The 15,688-nt window shown below is 49.2% G+C and overlaps 2 long non-coding RNA genes across 10 annotated transcripts; one reads left to right on the top strand and one right to left on the bottom strand.

Moving 5' to 3' along the window:
- Window positions 1-307: 307 nt before the first annotated feature.
- Window positions 308-9,871, bottom strand: LOC116436103. Of its 9 annotated transcripts, XR_004236940.1 has the most exons (5): window positions 8,810-9,089; window positions 7,425-7,524; window positions 4,561-7,170; window positions 3,545-3,605; window positions 308-3,324 (listed from the first exon to the last, which is right to left on the bottom strand). It is a non-coding gene; the product is annotated as an uncharacterized LOC116436103 (long non-coding RNA). The 9 variants fall into 9 exon arrangements; XR_004236941.1 differs by adding an exon at window positions 9,360-9,871 and having other exon boundaries at window positions 308-7,170; window positions 8,810-8,903; XR_004236934.1 differs by adding an exon at window positions 9,360-9,870 and having other exon boundaries at window positions 308-7,170; window positions 8,810-8,996.
- LOC116436105 lies at window positions 9,122-13,998 on the top strand. Its single transcript, XR_004236942.1, has 3 exons — window positions 9,122-9,343; window positions 10,278-12,691; window positions 13,241-13,998. It is a non-coding gene; the product is annotated as an uncharacterized LOC116436105 (long non-coding RNA).
- Window positions 13,999-15,688: the final 1,690 nt, after the last annotated feature.

Genomic DNA, 15,688 nt, shown 5'->3' with positions numbered 1-15,688 from the left:
CTTTTCTTTCAGAGCTTCTCTTTTTTCATTAATCTGATTTTAAGACCTTGCCTGTGCATTTTCACACTTCTCCCATAAATCTCATTTTGGTCCTGTTTCCCTTGGGATTATCAGGTGAACGAACAGGAGGGCCCAGAGCTGAGCAGAGCCAGGCACACACTGCAATACATTCATTTCAACACTTATTTTACAAAGGTTCTAAATTTTATCTTTGCATAATGATGCTGCTTTGCATATCTATAGCTGCTTTCATCCCATGATCTCAGTGCATTCTGCAGACTGTTAATTAAGTCTCAAAACACCGTGGTGAAGTCAATAGCAGGGCTTTATTGGGGTGAGTTTATCTAATTTGTAGAAGAAAAGGGTAAACTGAGGCAGGGCGAGCCTGAGGAGGTGTTTACAGGCATGGGACAGCACAACAAAGCATGTTATAGGAGCCTTGTCTTTTTAAACCCTAGAGACAGAGACACATCACACTCATCACATCTCTTGGTCCAACGACTGCACATCCCTGGGAGTGTTCACAGCCAGGCTGGATGAGGTTTGGAGTGACCTGGTCTCATGGAAGGTGTCCCTGCCCATGGCAGGGGCTGGAACAAGGTGATCTTTGAGGTTCCTCCCTTCCCAAACCTTTCTACAATTCTGTGATCCCCGGTTACCAAACAGCCCCGGTTCAGGCTCAGCGTAGCTGTACACAGCTGCACCCCAACCCAGCAGCTGTGCTTAGGGCTGCTGGGACCCAGAGCTCCTCCAGCCCATGTTCCCCCACGGTTTCATGCCAACACACTCCTCTGAGCACCACCCAGGTCTCAAACACTCTGGAGATGCTCCTGGGAGCGTTCCTTTGCTTGGGGTGGGTGTTTGCTTTTGTCATCCTTGGCGCTGCTTTCCAAACACTCTAAAATGAAAACATTTTTATACCCAGAAGGGCCTATTTTTCATCACCTCAGAGCAGCATCGACCAAGAATAACTTTGCTGAAAGCTAACAAATCCACGCGCTGGCTCAAGGCAAGAGGCAGCCTGGCGAGAAATGCCTGTTGCCATGAGCAGAAAAACATCTCAAGGCCCAGCCCTATTCTGATGAATATCACTACCACTCCATGGAAATTGCAGCATGGGTGGCACATGTGGTCCTATCTGCCAACTCCAGCGCGCCTGCTCCAGCTCCGAGAGAAAACTCTGCCAAAATCCCATCACTTCAAGCAGAAAGATCCAGCCTGGAGGAATTCAACATGCCTGGAGAATTGCTGGGGGAAACCGCAACAACAAACCTGCAGAGAACCGAGCTGGCAAAGCCAAGAACACCAACACAGCTGCCATCCTCCCCACTGCCCTTCAGAAAAGTTTTTCCTACATTATCAAACACCAACACCTTGTTTGGAGCATCATTGGAAGAAGCAACATCCTGATTGCAAATCAGCTTCTTCATTTTGTTATTTGCTGGAGCAAAACCATCCAAGTTACAGCTCAAGTTTGGAGAAGGGAGGAAGCATTTGCAACAGTTGAATTGGTGGGGGAAAAGAATAAGTTTTCAGGTTGCCTGAGAACAGCTGCATGCTTTAAAGGGCAAGAATTTGTGTGGGTGAGTCTGCATTTCTCTCCATCCTTGGGCAGGAGGAATTTCAGCAGCACAGGAGGACCCTGTGGGGTTGTGTTTGCGTTTGCCTCTCCTCCCATCTCCAGGTAGCAGGTACAGCTCATCAACCATCTTCTGGAGATGGAAGCAGATGAGATAAATCACAGAAACTCTCAGAACCATGAGGTCACTGCTGGCAGCAGCACAAGCCACTCGTGCAGCAGCGATACCACTTTGTACTGTCGGCCGAAACACAAACGGTGCTGAAGTCAAAGGGAATGGATCCACCAGGCTTTGGATCAGCCTGCAAAGCACATGGAGCGCGTGGGTGCTTTCTTTTTCTGCCAGGGACAATCCAAGCAAAACTCAACCGCCTTCTTCCTTCAGCTGAAAGAAAGCATCAATGTAAGACAGAAATTCTGGCCTGAAAAGGAGCCAAGCACTGCAGAATGCTGGCCCGTGGTCTTTGCAAGGGGGATAATGAGAATTACTGACGTGCCTTTGAAAAGTGCCTTGAGATTGTGCCATCTTACGTCCTCCTAGTACACAGGGATGAAGGAAGAGCCAGACTTGGAGCAGGGCCAGTCTCCCATGCTGTCCATGAGGTTGCTGTCCTGCACTCCCTGCTGGCTGGGCATTTTGCACCATTGCAATGCAGCACCAGGACTTTTCCTCATTCTGACCCCCTCTGGCAAATGGACAGAGCCAGGCTGCTTTGGGAGTGTGTTGCGATAGGGAACAGAGAGATGCAGCAGTGGGATGCAGTGGGGGTCCCCCCATCTCATAAAAGGCATCCTCAAAATGAAGCCTGCTAAGTTTTGTATCCCTGACAAAAGAAATACTTGCAACCCCTCTGCTCCCGACACACAGCTTTTGTGTGCAGCAAGTATTTGAGACCTCCCTTGGACAGTCTGTTCCCGACATCCCGTGGTATCAGCTGTTGCAGGCAAAGATGCAAATCCTCTCCTATCAAATCAAACACCTTTTTGAAAGTTTTAACATAATCTTCTCAAAGGAAAATTTCCATCTTGTCCCCTCCTTTAGAGTTGAGCTTGTGCCCTAAAGCAGGAGGACTTCACCTCAATTCCAACACTCAGAGATGCTTTTAAATCCTTGCTTTGCAGCTCTGGCCGCTCCAGTAACTCCCTATGATAAAGGGAAATCTCTCTGGATAGAACAGTTCTCCAGTGTGTGCCTGAAAGGCAGCCACATGCTCACATGCTTGACCTGCTTTTCTCACGACCTGGAAAGACCCAGGGCTGGCAAAGCCAAGGCGTGGGGACGGTCCCGCAGCACCGGCCCAGGGAGCACCGGCCCCCGCCCCGGCACAGCTCAGCTGCAGAGAGATGACGGAGAGAGAGCCCACTGTGCCAGGGGAGGAAAAGAAAAGCAGCCAACTTTTCCCTATCTGCTCCCAGTTTTGTTCTCCTCACAGGCTGGTGCCCCTCCCCACCCATACTGCTCACAGGGATCTACCAAGTGGGTAGAGAAATGAGCATCACCCAAAGCCCAAAGGGTTTGTCCCTCTGAATGTGCCCAGGATCACTTTGCTGTGGGTTGGTGTTTCCCATGTGGACGTGCCTTCACAGCAGTGGTGTTGCTGTGCTCTGATGAGCCCAGGAACTTTTCTGTACTCTGGAATACCAGTGGTGGGACGTGTCCCCACCACACTGTGTACTGGAGAGCTGGGAAAGGGCCTGTTCCATTTGCAGAGCTCTGCGCCAGGGAAACGCCGGCTTGGACCCATCTGGAAGGAATTATCAGAGGAGCTGTTTGTTAGCTGCTTCCACACAGAGGAAGGGCTAGGATTTTACACCATTAGCCTCACCCAGAATAAAAACCAGATAGGCAAGGAGATATATTACACACAAATCTCGCAGGATTACAACTGCCCCATGGAAGGAGACCTGCCTGAGAGAGTGTTTTCGAACTGGCATGCAAGAACAAAGTAGCCTCGCCAAAATTACCTCGGAGCATGGAAAATGGAGCAGATCCTTGGCGGGATTAAACAATGGCATCAGCAAATGCCTAGTTTGAGAAAGGAGGGGGAAAGAGGAGATGAGAGCTCTGACTTAGGGACCACCCAGGAGATAAAAGATGCTTGAACTGCTGCTGAGCTCTGCAGCCTCAGCTGGTGCCTACATCAAATTTGAAGACTCAGCCTGATCTAGTTGCAAATTACTTCAATGGGATTTGAGACCCCCGGGGATTGGGATCTGGTCTCGTTCCTCCCTTCACCAAAGATGTGTTTACATGTGAGAAATCATCCCTAGGGATGACCACATAGTATTTTAATCGATTTTTAATACCTCTTGTTTACCTGTTTCCAAATTGCAGGAGTAATTTTTATGTCTTTGCTGCTACATTTTCCACAAAAGCTTTGCTAAAAAAAATCAAAATTGTCTTTGAAACATCATCAGATATTGAGCATGTTTTGTTTCCTGACAACCACATGTAGAGATTCAATTTGTATATACTCCTCGGTGAATATGTCATACTGTGATTGCTCACACATTAACTGACACAGCAGAGCTGGGTGGGAGATGTTTTATCTATTCCACAAGAATTTCAGAGACTAATAAAAACACCAGTGGATCTAAAAGAGACCTTGATGTTTCGTAATGTGTAAGACAAAAGGGTTTCCTATTTAATCAGCCAAAATGTTAGATCAAAAAAGATGCCTTAGATTTTGAAATGAGTCAGTACTGAAACTCATAACTATTTTCTTCTCCCAGTTTAAAAGGATTTCAACTTGGGAAAATGAAAAAAATAACTTTGGAACAATGAATTTTTGTCTCGTGAATTGTACCAAATGGAACATTTTCTGCTGGAGTCCAAATCAAAAGCTGTGACCCTGATCCAGCAGCTCTTGCAGAAGCATCACCCCAAACACTCCTCTCCTGACAAAACTGGCTCATTTCCTCCAGAAAACACAGATAACAACCAACTTCCACAACTGCGTAGAGACAGAGAGTAAACTTACACTGCTTATTATCCTGCACGTTGGGACACAACTCTCCCCTTGATCTCCATTCAAGAGAAAAGGGAAATTCCACCTTTTCAGAGGCTTTGTTATTATCTTGAGAGGTAGGGCAGCAACCAGAGAGAGCATCCAGCAAGACAAGACAGAGGAAGGGTTTCGGAGACAGGGCACAGCAGCTGACATGCATTAGGTCTGTGAAGCTGAGCTGGAGAACTCCCAGCAGCCAACCTTTCATCTGCCCATCAGCATTCCTGCACTGGGAATTGCAGAGTCAGAAATCCGACGGAAAAGAAAAACAAGAAAAGTAATTATCAAACCCCACGTTCATTTTCATGTTACAAACACGATGTTTGCCCCAACACAGATCTGTGAGCAGCAATTTTCACTGCAAGGCAATGTGAGTTAGAGCACAGTGCTGATAATGCCAAGGTTGTGGTTTGATCCCTCTGTGGGGTATTTACTTAAGAGTTAGACTCTGATCCTTGTGGCTCCCTTACAACTCAGAATATTCCGTGATTCTGAGCCAAATTTGCTCCAGTTGCACCATGTGCTGCCCATGGTGGGGAGGGCAGGTGCCTGATCCCCTGCCCTTGCTGCACCGTGCTGGCTGCACACACGTGGAGGGACAACCCCATCCCCTCCTATTTACACACCAACACCCCTACTCCTGGAATTATACACTTATCAGACCCTCCTCACCTGGGCATTACTCTCATCCCCCCTTAGACCTGCCTGAGCCTCAGGGCACACACATTTGACATATTCCTGATGCACACAAGAGTGCCCACACCCCCACCACTGTCCCCTCTTGCACTTCCTGCCATCCCTTGCACATCTGCAGTTCACAGCCTCATTTCTGCCTCTGCTGTGCTGCATTCCCTGGGAGTTCATCAGCACTAAAACCTTTCTGCTCCTTGCACTCCTCCATCTGATCTCACTTTCCACACGCACATCCCTGGTGGATGAGCAGGAGCAAACCCCAGGCGCTCTCCAGCATCTCCCTGCAAGCACAGGAACCAGGGATGCTGAGGGCTGGAGGTGGCAGGCAGGTGTGGAGAGAGAGTGAAAAAGAGGAAAACGTGTGGTTTTGAAGGGAAGTTGAGCTGTGGGGTTAACTGGATGATGAATGGTGGCAGGTGGGTGCTTAACCATGTCCTGATCTCGTCCCTGCCCACGGCGGTGCCGGTGCGGCGGCTCTAGCACAAGGAATGCTGTTTCAAGGTTACTTAAGTGACAAACGACGTTATGTATTTAACAGGCAGTAACACCCACCCATGGCTTGCTCATCCTCCCCATTTGTTTTCCCCTTGCAGGTGCGTGGCTAAAAAACTGCTCCAGCTTTCACCTCATTATGGGGAAGGAGGGGCTGTCTCCATTCAACGAGCTGCAGAAACAGCTTCAACTCAGTAACGAAAATAACAGGAGTCAGATCCTCCACCAGCACCACCTCTGCGTGCTCCAACAAAGTTTTGGGTGCTCTGTTGATTTATGCCAGCCATGGGTCTACCTTCTGCAGCACAAAATCACTAAAGTTGGAAAAGCCTTCTGAGGTTATTGAATTAACCCAGCACCACCCGCAGGTTCACCACTAACCCATGCCCCCAAGTGCCACATCCACACCCTTTTGAACACTTGCAAGGATTGGGACTCCACCCCTTCCCCAGCCAGTCTGTTCCAGCACCTGACCACCCCTTTTGTGAAGAAATTTTCCCTAATATCCAACCTAAACCTCCCTTGGCACAACTTGAGGCTATTTTCTCTGGTCCTGTCACTTATTACTTGAGAGAAGAAAGCGACCCCCACCTGGCTACAACCTCCTTTCAGGTAGTTGTAGAGAGCAATGAGGTCTGCCCTGAGCCTCCTTTTCTCCAGGCTATCACAAAACCGTCAGTGAAAATGTCTGTATTGAGTTCAGACATGAGATAAAACCCACAAGGGACAGTGGCAGAGCCGCTGGAAGGGAAGAGTGATGTCCCATCTGCACTGCAAACTGAAGATGAAAAGGAAAAGAAACTCAGAGGATCTGATTCTTGCTCCAGTTTTAACTGTACATCAAGAAGACTCAATCACCTCTTTTCCTTGGTGATTCCAGGTATAAACAGCAAATTTTAGTCCTGGAGAAGTCTTTTCATACCCAGAAATGGACACTTTCATTTAGCACTGAGACAAGGAGCTGACCCAGTCTCATCCCTCACATCACCCTTCACCCAACTGCACCTTGGCTCCATGTAAAGGGAGAATCCCCCTGCTCCTCCCTCCCCGGGCACGGAGCATCCCTGGGGAGGGCAGCCCCGAGGGCTGGTCCATCTGTCCCTCCCCGTGGAGCCGTCTGGCTCCGTCGGCCGCAGTGCCTGACACACTCCACGCTCAGACCTTGGCGTGCCAGACCCCCTCGCAGGCAGCTGCACACAGGATTAGGAGTAACGTGTCCAAACCTTGTACAATTATGTGCAACTGTTTCAAATAGATGGAGCAGCAGTTACGGTCTCGCATTCCTGATTTCCAGAGGACAGTTGTGTGGCCACTGTCCATTACAGCCAGGGCAAATGAAGATGGATGAAGGTGAGTTTGGATGCTCCATATGCCTCCATTTGTGTACTGCAGCGAGATCTGGAATATGGGAAACATCACAAGGAGAAAACAGTTACAATTTCTTCCTGAATCTCAGAAAATGTTGCATTTAGCTGCAGATCCAAACAACTGAGAAACCTGAGGTTTGAGTCTTGCCTGGTTCTACCTCTCCATCACTTTGCTGTGATAGATCTCAGATCATTTATCCATAATCCCCACATGGGAAAGGAGTAATGGCATTTCCACGTTGCAGGGGAACCACCAAAAAAATAAGCCATGATAAAAACATAAACCTGGGAAAGCTGTTAGGATCCTTCTCCAAGGAATGGAGCACCACCAGCAGCTTCGCCTGGTACAGGGTGGGGAGGGCCAAACATGGAGCTACCTCAGCATCTGAAATAACATTCCAGAGTCAAAAAGCAAAACAAATTCTGTGGGCATACATGAAAATTTGGCCTGAATTTCAAGGTCATGTGGTAAATTAGCAAGAAGACCCAGATGTCCTGAGCACGATCCCTTCCTACCCTATGAGGCACAGCCTCCCATAGCCATTTGTGCAATTGCCTCATTTCACAGAGTGACTTATAGATACTCTTGGAAGCAAATCCAGTCAATATATTTATTTTCCTTTTGATATACAGCTACAATAGGAAGCCATGCATGAAGTTTATTAAACCTGGCTAATTTTCTATCAGTTCTGCAAAATATCGATTCTATGCATTCACTTATCTGGCTCAGACTCAACCTGGAAAGAGAATCATTTAAAAACAACACAAAGAAGCATCCAATTCCTCTGAAACAACACTAATCTGAGCCTCCAAAGTGTCCCCGTCCTCCTGAGCAGAGCCCTTTGATCGACTGAGCCAAAGACAACTGTGTTATTTAGGTGCCATTTGCAAGCTGGCAGATTAAACAAGGCTTCTTTTTTTTTCCCCCTAAAGGGCGGGTGGGGAAGAAGTAACAGCTTTACAGTAGCAGTAAAACATCCAAATGATTTTTTTTTCCCTCTGATAGTGCCAGATTCTTCAGGTTATACAGGCAGGAAAGCAGCACAGAAGGATCTGCCATTCTCCAGCTCCCCAGGGACACCGTGGGGGCAGAACCCCTTCGCTGCACCAAGGTTTTGGTGAGTCTGCCTCTGTTGTGAGCAGAGCTGGCCTGTGCAGGGGTGCAGGGCAGGATCCTGACACACAGGGAAAGCAGGGAGGAGGTACCTCAGGGATGCATCAGCAGCGTCCAAGCCTCACAGGTGTGTGAGCATCCTCCTCAGGAGAGTACCTTGCACTGTCTGTCCTGGCCAGACAACACCTCTGAAACCAGATTTTGCAGATGTCTGGTTCTGGAGAGCACAAGTCCTGTCCAGCAGGCAAGTCTCAGCCTAAATCCCTGTCTCTCCACCTTTCTCAGAGAATTTAAAATCCCAGAATGGTTTGGTTTGGAAGGGACCTTAAAAAGCATCTAGTTCCAACCCCCTGCCCTGTGCAGGGAAATTTTACATTTGCATAATACAATTAGAGACAGGGAGTTTTCTACCTTTAATTCTTTGAGCTTAACTGATCTTCTGCAGAAACAAACTGTTATTGTGCCCAAATTATGATGGAAACCAGCAATAAATATAAAGATGCTATCTAAGCCAATATGGCACTGTGTTTTACCACATCAATCTCAGGGAGCCTACCCTCGGATCCACACGTCAGGCCGGCTTTCAGCGACTTCCTTTAGCTCAAACTTAACCTGCTGCTTCCCCTGTGCCGTAGGCTGCTCGGGACCAGCTGCGAAGCGCGGTTGTACAAGACAGAACATATGCACGAATAAACAAATTAAGGCGATCTCCAAAACAACAGGCCCCTGGCTTCCTGGAAGAGCTGCAAGAGAAACTTAATCGAGAGCAGCGGGTGCAGCGGTGACGGGGAGGGGACGGCCCCGCGCTGAGGCCGGCGATGCTCGCGGAGCGCGGCGGCTGCGGGAGGAGCGCACGGAGCCTCCGCCCCGCCGGCCCCGGGGCAGCTCCGGAGCGCCCGGCGCAGAGCAGGGAGCTGATCGCGGGGGGAAAACAAGGGGCTGAGCGCGGCCTCTGCTCTGGCGGGTGAGGAGGGCTCAGCTGGGGAGGCCAGGATGGCTCCATGGCCTCGGTGAGCTTCCCCGCTGCCTCCCCAGGGGCTCATTAACAGGATGAACTTGCAGCAGTGAAATCGGCTGAATTCCAAGGCAGGTAAATCTCTGCTCACCTGTGCGCAAGTGCTCCGGCGTCGGTTCAAGCCTCCTGGCACCACATCTCGGGTCTTTACAGGAGGGAGTGATGTGGGAAAAGGAGACAGCAGAAGCCTTTCCCTTCCCAGCTGCAGGCAGGTCCCTCTCCAGCTTCACCCTGGAGCTGAGGAACCTTCCCTGCTGAAAACCTCTGCCTCGACCCTACAGTCCCAGCCACAATGCAGTTGCTCACAACAATTCCTCTTGGGAGCTCATGACCAGCAGAATTAAATCAAAACAAATTTTATTGCAAAGTGTGATCATTTAGCATTGAAGAAAATCTGTGTTTTTAAAACCCTGTATGCATGGACCTGCTGTTTGTTCCCCTCTAGCCTCACATTGTTATGACCAGCTGGATCTCCCTGACTTTCCTTTTAACCCGGAAGAGCAAGACAGTCAGCATGTGCTCCCTCAGCAATCCTGGAAGCCCTCTGAGATACCAGAGTTTCCCACGCCAGTCCTTGCAGCCTGACTCCTCTCTCAGCATGCTAGACTCATCTCCCTTTGTCATAGAAAGCTGCTGGAGAGACAACTGGGAGCCCCAGCCCCTCCTTACCCCAGGCCCCAGTCTCAGAGCAGAGTCTGGCACTGAAGTCTAACACAAATCCCCTGGTGTGATAACAGGCAGTCAGGGCATCTGACAGCTAACAGAGAAGTATTTAAAATAACTGGCTGATTTAAGACAAGTGTCTCCTTAATCCTAAGCAGTTAGAGGTTGTTTTATGCCCTGGATGACAAAGGTTTGTATAGCTAGTTTATCATATGTTTAAAGCTGCCTTAATGTAACAGCAGAGGATCTGCTATTCATCTCAGGCAAAGCCGGGGGAAAGCAGGACTCACACTTCTGTGGGAAGAAATAAGGAACATATAACAACCAAGAGCTTCTTATTTCACAGCCTAAAATCCACCAGAAGCACATGAGAAGAAAACAGTCTCATCATGACTGTGAAGCTCTTGGAAGTTCATTGCTCTGTCCTCTTTGTAGTTCACTCTCCAGCTGGAAATCTCCATATCTGGGATGGAAACGTGGAGAAACCTGACTCTGCAGGACCAGCAGCAGTGGGATCACTGCAGGAGGGAAAAGAAAAAGAGGGTACCTAAGGGCTGTACTGGCACTGGTCGCACCTGAGCTGGGTGAGACGTCAGGGTCCTCTCCACAACTACCAGGAAAGAGCTGCACATGCAGAGAGTTCCCTTCACAAGATGGAACTGGCACATCACCGTGCCAAGCTGAGATCTAGGTTGGATTTTGGCTCTTGCTGCATGGCCCCATCTCCCTCCCTGAATCCAGCAATTTTCAAATCTGGGCTTTTGCTCAGGTCTCATCGCTCACCAAGGGGGGGGATTGCAGGAGTTAAACTCCTTGTTGCAAAGCAGAGATTCCATTTCCCTCTAGTCTTAAGCAGCTTCAATCCATCTTTCTGCATTACAGAGCCCTTGCTGATTGTTCTGCTGTAGTGAGTAATAACAACTTGTACTTTGCAGATTCCCCCAGGGACCCACGTTCCTGGCTCTGCCGCACCACTGGCTCCACAGGGCAGGCACACAGCTGCCCAAGCACCCCCAGAGAGGGATGGAGCTGCAGGAACAACGCACAAAGAATTTGGGTGGGAAGGCGTCAAGAGTGAAGGGCACCAGAGTGTGGCTGACGGCTGTGGGGAAATTGGAGTGCCCAGTCCTGTGAGGTGTGAACATCACAGGATGGGGGACACAGAGAGAATAGGGGGGATATTAGGAGTGTTTTCCGTCCCAAAAGCTGCACAGACAGGTTAACTCCAAGGGGATCCATTACCAGGGTTACCAGTTCATTTTTACCACAACACCTGGATTGATGAAGTAAGTATCAATCTCTACACATTTTTTTACATGCAGATAGTTAAAAAGAGAAAAAAACCTGATGAACAGAGATGGCTTTGCTTTATGTCCAAGCTTTGCAAGGCATTTTGCCAAAACTAGAAAAGATATTATTTCCAGAACCAATATTTAATAAAGATGTTTTCTTCTATTTCAAGGCCAACAGCTGGAACTGGAATCCATTTCCAGATATGGGCACTAACTTGCAATGGCCCAGATTTGCTCCGCTGCCTTTTTTAATTGTGGGCATTAGCAGATTATGGGTACTTTTGTAGCAGGTCCATAAAACACTGCTTTGTAATCTCCTGTACGCATTAGGGTCCAGATTATCATGCTTGTAGTTGATAATAACAGAGAAGAGATTGCCTGGACCCCTGGGAAATCCAGGAGAGGCACCTGGTAGAGCCAGGAGCACACAGTACCGGGATACATGCAGGGGATGGTGCACCCACAAACCTGCTGCCCACCCCTCACCTGTGGTGGCAAACGCTGAGGCACAAACAGCTCCATTTCTCTTCTTCCCAGCTCACATTTTGGGTGGGGGCTCTGACTGTTACAGCTCCCTATTCTGTAAAGACATGGGTTATCCTTCTCTTTCATCCTAGATGAAAGGAGGTGGTTACATGCACCAGTTTCTAAATCAGCTCATAGCAAAAAAAAAAATCATTAAGAAGGTGCAGGTCTGCCTTCCAGCCCGCTTGCTGCCGAGCTGGGGACTTGCTCAGTCAGCAGCAGGGAGGAAACGTGTCCCACATATCTTCTAAGAGCAACTGGGAGCACTGGAAGCACAAAGTTTTCAGTGGAAGGTCACTAGATGGCCCCAGATCTTCCTCTGCAGCAATCCCCAGTATTCCAGCTCTGGGGAGCCTCGACCACTCATCCTACAGCCTGACCCCAAAGGAGCAGCAAGTCCCGGTAAGAGGGGCACCGAGTGAGAACCAGGGATACTTGCCAAGATATCTTGAGCAAAGCACTTACCCCCAGATGGCTTTTTCTGCTCCTGGCCTTTGGCTGCCGAGAGTGGGAGAGCCTGGTGTGTGTCTGGGCAATGCCAGGGCCTGTGAGGCACTGACCTCATACAGATAAAGGACCAGAAGTCTGATTATGTATAAACTCACATCATCCCACTGCCAGGCTGCTGCAAAACCCTCAGAGGGGAAAAAGCCATCTACACTTATTCCTCAAGTTAAATCACTGCTGGATCTGGGGCCTGCAGTGCTGTTTTGTTGGAGCTGTAATGATGTCCACACAGGTCAGGCTCCTCTGCATCTCTGTTTCAGTTTCAGCTGTTTGGGCAGGACCAGAACTGGATTCCGTGAGCAGTTACATGGGTCTAAATCACCACTAAATTCCTCTGGATTGAGCAGATGCTTCTGTGGAGAACAAGCCAAAGGAAGAGCTGGTTTTATACCCCAGCTCCTGCACGAAGTGATGGCCCCAAAGAAGAGGCACAAAGGTACATGGGGACTTTGGGAGTGCTGGGGTAAGTGATCAGTTAATAGAGGCAAATGATCTTTTCCTTTCTCCTGGCTCGGCTCTTTGTTCAAGTGGTGAAATGGGACCCGTTCCCTGTAATTGCTCTGCTCTTGCACACAACTGCTGTCTCCCACGTGTGGCTTGTTGACATTTAAATAAATTGCAATTATTCCGACAAAGTAGATTGCAGGGACTCCAGAGAAAATAGGTCAAAAATACGTCCAGGAGCATCTGCAATGTATTTAACACATGGTTATAACAGGGCAGGATGAGGAGGAGAGTAAGTGCTGACAATAATGGACGCAGCATGGCGCTGGAGACAGCCCGGCACAGCCCCACACCATGGTGGGATCCTTGGCTCAAGCTCACCCAGCAGGAGCCAAAGCCTCCCAGCCCAGGGATGGAGGAGACAGCAGTGGTGCAAATGGAAAACCCAGAGGGGACGAGAGCAAACAGGGCACCACTTGGACTCTGCGAGTGAAGACCATCTTGGCCAAAGTCTTCAGCTCTCCTCTCCTTCCTTCTGCAGGAGCATTCAGGGATTCCAGAGGAGGCTGAAGGCTCTGATCTCCCATCTTGCACTGCCTGTGGCTAGGAGATGGGTGCCCTGCTGTCCATCCAGACTCCAGCTTTTCCTCTTTCCTCACTGCCTGGAGCCTTCTCTGTGCCCCATTCCCCTCTTCCTTGCCCTCCAATCTCTTGGAGAGGATTTGTCCTTTTGCCCACACCAGTCTGGGTTCCTGAGATCCAGGCTGGAGACTGCACACACTGGATTTCTCCTTCCATCTGAGGGGTTTCATAAGCAATCCAGGATGGCTGCTCCCTGCTGCCTTGCCAGGTGTAGGATATAAGAGGTGGTGCTGGAGCAGCCAGGGGATAACAGGTTCCTTGATCCCACATCTGTCACAGCTCACACAGACACACAGCTCCTTGTCCAGCCCCACAGACAGACCTGCCCCTCGCATAGGTCACTGGCAGTACAGAAAGCTTTGATCTGAGGCAGAAATAGAGCACTGAGTGCAAGTAAAGAGGCAAAGATTTTCGAGAACACTATAGAAGGGTAGATGCCATCACAAGAAGCACAAGAACAACGCAGAAATGCACCTTCAAAAAGATCTCCCAGTGTACCCCCACAGTCTTCCTTATCTCCCATTCTACTGGAAATCCTTTGCCTTCTCCCCACACCACAAACCTTTTCCTTGGTTTGTTTCCCAGTACATCAAAATGTCTCCCTGCAAGTGTAAAACTCTTTAGATGAGGGGAAAATAAAATCGATTTGAAATCACAGCTGCTGGGAGTCTCTGGCGCACACACACACTGTCTGCTGACATTTTCTGTAGCTCTTTTCCCAGTGAAATCTGTCTCAAGCAGAGCCCAAGGGGGCTAGTAACAAATCAGTTGCCTGGTACACAAGTGATTTTTTTAACTACAGGTCCAACACAACTGCACTGGAAACCACAGGTTTAGTCTCACTTGGATCATTAAACAAAAAGGGCTGTTTGTTAGAAGGTACAGATTTTTAGGGATCTGTGGTTCTGAACCAACCTGGGTTCATTGCATATTCAATCCTGGTTTGTTCTGACAAGCAGTAGAGCTACTGCATTCCCATCAGACTGGCATTCCTCTGGGCACTGAGCAGTCACCATCTGAGTTGGGAATTGCCTAAAAGATGGGAGCTTCTGCTGTCAAACACTCTGTGAGGGAGGGACACCACTTGTGCTTTATGCTTTCCCCTCCTTTTTCAGCTTTCTTCACCATCACCAGAACTTTAGTCAGTTTTTATACATAGAATTGGAAGTCTTTTTAGCCATTTGATTTCCAGCAGCTGAAGTTTCAAAGTAAGGTGAAAAGCTCCAATACAAAAGTCGGAGTCCCTCCCAAGGTCACCTACCACCCACGCTTGCTGTGGTGATCCCGGAATCCAGAAGCTTAGCTCAGCAAGTCCCAACACTCCTCCCCTCCAGCCAATGGAGCTGCTCTCTCAGGGGCCTTGGAGCTGGATCTGCTCTGTCAGAAGTTTGGGTAATGGCAGAGTGAGGCCACACAGGCAAAAAGACCTTCAGCCCCTGCCATTTTGAGTTGCCAACTGACTTATTTCAACTGACAGAAGCCAGAGGGAGATGAAATGAGAAGCTACGTGCATGGAGCAGACCGAAAAGGAAGGGGAGAAGCAGTTTGGGCAGGTTGGCTGTTAATGTTCCATGACCCAGCCTTGGGACAGTCACTGGGTGATGCCACAGGCCTGCAGACACAAGAAGTGTTGCTTAGCAGTGAGAGACAACAAAAAGGACAAGTTTGTTCTGTCCTGAGAACCTCCAAACCTGCCTCTAGGGCAGAAACAGGTTCTGATTCCCATCCTGTGGCTCCAGGTCCTGGCATGGTGGTAATATCCAGGTGGGAGAGTGTCTCTATGACTATCTCTCACACTTTTCCTTTGGGAGAAGTCTGGAAATCTGGATTCAGAGCCACCCAACTGCACTCAGCACGAATGTTCAGCTCCAGCTTGCAAGGGCCTTGGCAACATGAGGAAGGGACGTACCTCAGACTTCTACCCCCAAAACCCCGTGTGAGTTCTTGTCACGGCAATGCTGCAGGAAACTTTCATGACACCGGATTTCAGGGACATATCCTACATCATTATTGCCATGATCCCAAAGACGGTTGGCTGGCACAAGAGGGGCTTGCAAGACAAAGCTGCACATGTGTGAGCAGGGAGACAAATACAGGACTGTGTGATCTGCGTGGCAGGACACAAGAAAGGGATCCATGGAGGATCCTGCTTTGTTCCCTTGCTTCCCAGTGTCTGCAACGATGCCTGGCTCCACATCCAGCCCTGGAAGAAAACACATCCTTTCTGAAGCAGCTGGTGAACACCTATGGGTGAGGTAAGGATGCAGATGAGGAGGAACAGGACCATGAAGGAGATGCCTGGAGAAAAGGGCATGAAGAGGCATCATCTTCCTCTTCAACACATCCA

This window comes from Corvus moneduloides, chromosome 28, assembly GCF_009650955.1.
Source record: "Corvus moneduloides isolate bCorMon1 chromosome 28, bCorMon1.pri, whole genome shotgun sequence".
NCBI lineage: Eukaryota > Metazoa > Chordata > Aves > Passeriformes > Corvidae > Corvus > Corvus moneduloides.
Note: the sequence above shows the minus strand (reverse complement) of the source record. Positions and strands in the feature narration are given on the sequence as shown.